General features: G+C 37.9%; 1 pseudogene; it reads left to right on the top strand.

The window, feature by feature from the left end:
* Positions 1-210: 210 nt before the first annotated feature.
* Positions 211-6,576, top strand: LOC113713871 ((-)-germacrene D synthase-like; annotated as a pseudogene).
* The last annotated feature ends 1,411 nt before the right edge of the window (positions 6,577-7,987 follow it).

Raw genomic sequence — 7,987 nt, 5'->3', positions numbered from 1 at the left:
TTTTATCATAAGTTATGAACTAAATAAAGAAAAATATTTAAAAATTCAAAATTACACATTATTCATCACAATAAGAAGTTATTTAAGTATACACCCAAACAATACACTTATGCACTTATTAAGTCTTTAATTGAAAAGTCTACTATTTGAAGTATTTTGTTTTATAAGACACCGCATCCCTAAATAGGGGTGTATTTTCTATCAATTTTGGGATTTTTTTTTTTGGGATAAGCATTTGAGATGATTTCAAGTGAATACAAACAATCTAGGGATAGAAGTAAAGAGAAGAGATAAGCTAAAATAGAAGGTCGTCAGGCATTAGTAACTGTCATTTATAACAAGTTAAAATAGAACGTAATCACATTCCAAGCATTACTTACAATAAAGAATGGAGGTTTCCCTTCAAGCACAACCGGTTAGCCGTCGCACCGCCAATTGTCATCCAAGCGTTTGGGGAGAATATTTTCTTGCATATGCATCAGATATTAAGGCAGTAGCATATGATTTCAAGCTTTTCTTTTGTTATTTTTTATTATGATCTTGATAAGTTTGCAGGAAACTTACTCCTACTACTTGTTTTTGAAGGACAATTTCACGGAAGAAGAGGGCGAGCATCAACAGCTAAAAGATGAGGTCAGAAAGATGCTAACTGAAACTCCTGACGGGTCTCCCGGAAAGCTAGACTTGATTGACACCGTCCGACGTCTTGGGGTGCCATATCATTTTGAAAGTGAGATTGAGGGGTCATTGCAAAACATTTACAATGCCTGTGATGAGTTGAATAACAAAGATGCAAATGATCTCCACACTATTGCTCTTCGTTTCCGATTACTTAGACAGCAAGGTTTTTATGCCTCTTCTGGTAAGTAAATCTATCTTCACTATCTCAAGGATCATAGCATATAAACCCGGCCAATGAATAATCTATTGGCGCCGGCCGCCAGGAGTCACCCTCTAATTGCATAACTACAGGGGGCGGGGAGGGGTAGCTGCCCCAAGAATTTTAAAATTTTCTGGATGTAATAGGCATTTAGAGCTAAGGAATTTTTATGTTTTGAGGTCTTGTCTCCCAAGAAAATTCAACTCAAATTCTATTATGTATTACAAGAAAAAAAAAGGCATGGAATTTTTATGAAAAACAAAATTGGGAAAGATTAACAAAAACTCAAAAAGAAAAAAAAAGAAAGTAATTAAAAAGGACAAAGGAATAAGGAGAAAGTGCATGCACTTAACATTAACCATGATGGATGGAGAGCACACGGAAGGGAGGTTTTGTTATGTTGGGCTCTGAGAGAGCCAAACTCGGGGAGAATTTAATCATGAGCTAGAATGGGAATCACAACCATGGTTTTGACACCACATCCAACCCAAAACTTTAAGGCATTGGGTCTATGGATCATTCCCACTTATATGTTCCTCAATCTACTCATCTCTTTCCGATGTGGGATATTGATTCACACTTGATATCCCAATAATTTCCCCCTCAATTGTGAATCTATTCCACATCGGACCTCTCTCCCTAGCCCATCCACTCCATCAAGCCCACTTCAATCTGGAGTGTACGATTCTTGCTCAAGAGCCCACATGCCCTTGCCTCACTGCAGTCTGCATGATTTTTTTTTTTCCTCGCTCTTATCCAAGCCACACCTTACCACTCCCACTGGCTTTTTATCCTGGAGTCACTGCCCAGCCGAACCATACCACAATTTGTTAGGGAGAAACACCTCGAGAGAGTCTACCAAAGAGCCCAACATGTAAGTTAGGAACCCAACTCTGACCCAAAAGCTTAAGCTATTAGGTCTTGAGCCCTTACTTACATATTAACCGCTCTTTTTTCATCTCTCCGATATGGGACACAACCCCTTACTCATGAACCCAACAAATCTCCCTCTTCATGAGTAACCCCCACATTAAATCCAAATTTACAAGCTCTTGTTTTTCGAAGCCCACTTTAATACTCAACACAAGCCCACCTTATCATTTAAGGTCACCTCTTCTTCCAAACATGGACCCACTCTTCTTCAACATCCGAACTATATTTTTGGACCCCTACCAACCATTGGCTTCTTGGTCTAACATCAACCGGAACCCCTGCCAAACCCATGGCACACCTGGTCCAACACCAACCAAACTCCTTGGCACTTCGGTCCACCATCAAGAAGAGAATTTTTCACCGATCCAATTCCGAGAAGAATCTACTTGCCCATGAGTAACCCAGTTTTACAACCTGAAGCTCTGATACCACAATTTGTTAGGGAGAAACACCTCGAGAGAGTCTACCAAAGAGCCCAACATGTAAGTTAGGAACCCAACTCTGACCCAAAAGCTTAAGCTATTAGGTCTTGAGCCCTTACTTACATATTAACCGCTCTTTTTTCATCTCTCCGATATGGGACACAACCCCTTACTCATGAACCCAACAAATCGGCAAATGAACGTGTGTAGCTAACCGAGTCCAACATCTAGTTGACTCGTGAGAGGGGCCTCAATTCACCCTCTCCCATAGCAGGATTTTTCCTCTCACCACCATTTGTAATTTGAGAGCATTCTTGGATCCCCTGCCGCTCCCAATTCATTGAGGTATTCAAATGGTACAGATTACCATACTTCTTCCCCATCAACAAGACCGTCTCGCCATGTGTGATTTTCAAGACTCCACCTGCAGCGGAAAAATGGTAACCCTTGTAGTCTAATTGGCTCAAAGAAATTAGATTCCTTCGTAATTTTGGGACATAAGCCACACCACCCAAAGAACGAATCTCTCCATTCAACATTTTGATTTTCACCACTCCAACACCTTTGACTTGACAAGTAGATCCATCACCCAAGGACATAAAACCTGCCTTCTTTCTTTGGAGAGTATCAAAATAGTCTAACTTGGAGCAAACATGTGAAACACATCCAGAATCTAAAATCCAACCATCACGAGAAGAAGTATTATTACCTTTGGAGATTGTGAGAATATCTCCACCCGATGCATATCCAGCAATATTATCATAGTTATTCTCATCATTTTTCCTTCGATGAGGGCAATATTTTTTGATATGGCCAAACTCATGACAACCAAAGCACTGGATTCCACCCTTTCCCTTGGCCTTTGAACCACCTGCCTTAGATTCATCGCCAAATTGTTTTTCTCTTTTATTCTCACCTCGAGCAATTAACGCAGCTTCTTGTGTCACATCCTGGTTTGCCTTCCTTTGTTTTTCATGATCCAACAAAGAAGACTACACATTCTCGAACTCTAAAGTGTCCTTCCCATACAACAGCGTTGTCACAACACTTTCGTAAGAATCAGAGACTGAGGTAAGAAGTAAAAGGGCCTTATCTTCTTCCTCAATATCTACGCCAACCTTTTGGAGTTGATCCAAAATTCCGTTGAACGTATTCATGTGATCCATGAGGCTGCCACCCTCCACCATCTTTAGTGCATAAAGGTGCCGCTTTAGATGCAACTTATTGGATAAGCTTTTAGCCAGATAAATTTTTTCCAATTTTTTCCAGAGGTCTGCTGCAGTATCTTCCTCATCTATCACATTATTTATGATGTTGTCCGCCACATAGAGCCGAATCGTGCTCGCACACCTTGCGTCCAACTCTTCAAACTCATCATCATTCATGCTCTCTGGCTTCTTGTTCTTTCCATTCAACGCTTTTGCCAAACCTTGTTGAACTAGAACATCCTTCACTCTTCTTTGCCAAAGAGTGAAACTTGTAGTTCCATTAAATGGTTGAATTGGAAACTGTATAGTTCCAAACCCCATGGTATACCACCACCCGCTCAATTTCAAATAATTAACCAAAACCCCAACGGAGCTCTGATACCACTTGTTGGGGTATCAGGCCAATTATTTGAAAAAGAAAGGATCAACAATTTAATAGAAAACAATATCTAACACGAACGATGACACAACACACAAGAATTAACGTGGTTCGACTTAATCACCAAGCCTACATCCATGGAGAGAAAAACTTGTTCTTACTATGAGAGAAAAACACCACAAGATTACAACTTGATTCCTAAGCCCCAACTCTTGTATAACCCTCTCACCTACTAAGAACTCTCTCACTCCTTTCTTGTGTATCTTTGTAGTATGCCAACCCACCTATTTATAGGGAACATTACTGCCAAAAAAACAAAATAACAATTGCAAATCAATACTATTTTCTACTCTATATGAGTTTAGGAAATAGTATTGATTTGCAATTGTTATTTGGTTTTTTTGGCAGTAATGTTCCCTATAAATAGGTGGGTTGGCATACTACAAAGATACACAAGAAAGGAGTGAGAGAGTTCTTAGTAGGTGAGAGGGTTATACAAGAGTTGGGGCTTGGGAATCAAGTTGTAATCTTGTGATGTTTTTCTCTCATAGTAAGAACAAGTTTTTCTCTCCGTGGATGTAGGCTTGGTGATTAAGTCGAACCACGTTAATTCTTGTGTGTTGTTCATCGTTCGTGTTAGATATTGTTTTCTATTAAATTGTTGATCCTTTCTTTTTCAAATAATTGGCCCGATACCCCAACAAGTGGTATATTAAGCCAATTTCCTAACATGTTATTACGCAGTTAATAGGAAAGATCTCTAGTGATTCTAAAAACCAGAAGGGAATTTAGTGTTATTTGCCCTAATATTTTTAATGCTTTTCTTTTCATATGCATTTGTCTTTCATTATATTTTTTGTAACGTGGAAACATGCATCGTTTAAACTTAGAATTTTAGTGGAGGACGATGCTAAGTTTCGTTTGAGCAGATGTGTTTGAAAATTTTAAGAATCCAGAAGGAGATTTTAAGGAATCTCTGGAGAGCAATGTGCAAGGAATGTTGAGCTTGTACGAGGCAGCAAACTTAGGAGTGCATGGGGAGAATGTTTTGGAGGAAGCGCGTTTTCAACGAGTAATCTGGAATCCATGATTCCCAACTTGAGCAATTTCCTTGCTGCACAAGTTGTTCAAGCTCTTAAGGTGCCAATCCAGAAATCTTTGACAAGGATTGCTGCAAGGCAATACATATCTTTCTACCAGCAAGACGAAGCCCATGATAAATTACTGCTAAAATTTGCAAAATTGGATTTTAACATATTGCAGAAGTTGCATCAGAAGGAACTAGGCTGTCTAACAGCGTAAGTCAATGATTGAATCCTACTACTAGGCTGAGAATAAGAAAAGACTTGACGGGTCCAACAAAACAATAATTTTCCTGTTGCTAGAGAGTAAAATGAACCTTTCTATAGATTAAAAAGAACCTTTCTATAGCTTCCATGATTCTTTACGTTTCAGATGGTGGAAAAACTTGGATTTTGCGACGAACACACCTTTTGCAAGAGACCGACTGGTAGAGTGCTACTATTGGATTTTGGGAGTGTACTTTGAGCCCAAATATTGCCTCGCTAGAACAATCCTAACCAAAGTAATCTCCATCACTTCTATAATCGACGACATTTATGATTTGTATGGGACTATTGATGAATTAACCATTTTCACAGATGCAATAGAGCGGTACTACATTTTACTTTTTTGTTTCTTTTGTTTGTTTTCTAGATTCTTTTCAAATCTATCAAGTGTTCCCTTGGGATCCTTTTTAACTGACTATACTTTGGTCTCGTGGCCGGCACTGATAACAGGTGGAACATCCATGAATTGGATCAGCTACCATCTTATATGAGACACTGTTACCGTGCCTTGTTGGATACTTACACAGACTACGAGGAAGAGTTGGGCAAGGAAGCCAAATCAGAGAGGCTCACCTATGCAAAATTAGAGGCAGTATACTTCATCATGCTTACCTAGCTGTTCAAATTTACTCAATACTTAATGTGATGATTCCATCTTCCAGATGAAAAAGTTAGTGAAGGCATACTTTGAAGAGGCCAAATGGTTTCACAATGGCTATGTCCCGAGAGTTGAGGAGTACATGAAGGTAGCACTAGTGACAGGTGCATACATGATGCTAGCAACAACTTCTATGGTTGGAATGGGAGATTCAGTGACTACACAGGCCTTTGATTGGGTAACAAACGAACCATTAATTGTTAGAGCTGCATCAGTAATTTGTAGACTAATGGACGACATGGCTGGACACGAGGTTTAAACCAAAACATTTATTTATTTGTTCTTATAATATCACTATTTTGCCATGTGTAAATTGGTCTCTCTTATATATACAGTTCTGATGGGTACTACTAGTGTATTATTTATGTATGCAGTTTGAGCAGGAAAGAGGACATGTTGCCTCTGCTGTTGAGTGTTATGTGAATGAATATGGGCATTTGATGAGCTTAACAGACAGACAGCCAAGGCATGGAAAGATATTAATGGAAAATGCCTCAATTCAAATGCAGTGCCCATGGAGGCTCTTCAGCGAGTTCTGAACCTTGCTAAGGTGATATGTCTGATATACAAAGATGAAGATGGGTATACACATTCTGCAACGGTGCTCAAGGATTATATTTCCCTTATGCTCGTTGATCCTGTGAAGCTTAATAAGTTCCAATAGTTGTGGAAGTTTGTCATTATGTCAGAGGAAATGTTTGTGTATGTCACAGCCAGTTTTTTAATGGGAAGATCGTCAATTACTAATGGTTTTCGAACTCTTTTATTATTTAGACTACTACAAATGCAAAAGATTAAAGCTACACTATAAACATAAAATAAAAGTAATACAAATAACAATGAAAAGCTCCTAGGGCTATGATTTCCTTACTACTCTTGCAAATGAAATTACCGGTTAATTGAATGTTATTATCTTGACTAGTTATGGTGTAATTTTCTCATGTATGTGAAACCAACTCTCGTACTGAACCAACTATACTTATAACTAAGTCATACATACTCTTGTAATTATGAAATTAATTACCAACTCATTTCTTCTATAAAATTACATGGAACAAGCCACTAAAGCCACAAAGGTGTTCCTCTACTCTCGTAAGTGAACTCTCTTGATTTATCACTTCCTTGAACTAGTGTTAAATATTAATTTTCATTTCAAATCTAACACCTTAAGATTATCACAATTATTATCATGATTAGATAAACAAAAGTGATAAATAACTTGTTCAAAATAATATCATTAAATAACCAAATAAACATCACTAGCAAGATATAGAAAGTTTATCCATAACTCTAGGTATAAACTTTAGCTAAACATGAAGAAAATGAAAGAAAAAACCATTCTTGTATTACAACTAAACATAATATTCAAATACAAGAGTTAAAGAGTTGAAGAGATGGAACCCCTTGTCACATGTGAGCAACATCTTCTCCGTCTTCAAACCTCAATCATTATCCTTACTTAGTATGATGCAAGATAGAATCAAACTATACTAACTTGCCTAAGCTAATGAACTAAGAAAACTAGTGAAAATTACATTTTGGTAGTGTTTCTAGCCTTCCAAAGTTGTCAAGTATGCTCGCCAAAGGTCTCTATTTATAAAGAATTTAAGGTCCAAATAAGTTGTTTCTAGTTGGCATTTTTTGTCTCTTGAAATCTCCAAAGGTTGCTTTTACAAGATTTTATGCTTGCTTGCTTATATCTAGCTGAAATTCTTGCAGAAAAAGTGGTCAAAAAGGTTGTACGAACAGAGCACAAGTTGATGAACAAGTTGCAGCTGCAATTGAAGAAAACGCAGGCTCAGAAAACACGGGCTGAGGTCGCATATTCACCTCACATTTTCCTCTTTGCAGGTTTTCTCATTTCTGGCTAGTCTTCAACTTTGTTCTGTTTTGCACCAAATTCAACTGATATTTTTTTGATGATGGAGGTTGCATTGACTCTTTTTAAAAACATGAAATTTTAAACTTTTGAGTTAGTTTTCTAATGCACCAAGAATCGTCTAATTTGGAGTTCTATAGATTGAGAAATGACCAAAATATCCTTGTCTACTTAATCCCTTGTTTTAGCTTTTGACAATAGAAATGACTGACTGTATTTCGACATTTTGACTAGGAAATCTCATGAACTGGATTTTAAAATCTCACAAGAAATGTAGAG

This window comes from Coffea arabica, chromosome 8c (assembly GCF_036785885.1).
Source record: "Coffea arabica cultivar ET-39 chromosome 8c, Coffea Arabica ET-39 HiFi, whole genome shotgun sequence".
In the NCBI taxonomy this organism is placed as follows: domain Eukaryota; kingdom Viridiplantae; phylum Streptophyta; class Magnoliopsida; order Gentianales; family Rubiaceae; genus Coffea; species Coffea arabica.
Note: the sequence above shows the minus strand (reverse complement) of the source record. Positions and strands in the feature narration are given on the sequence as shown.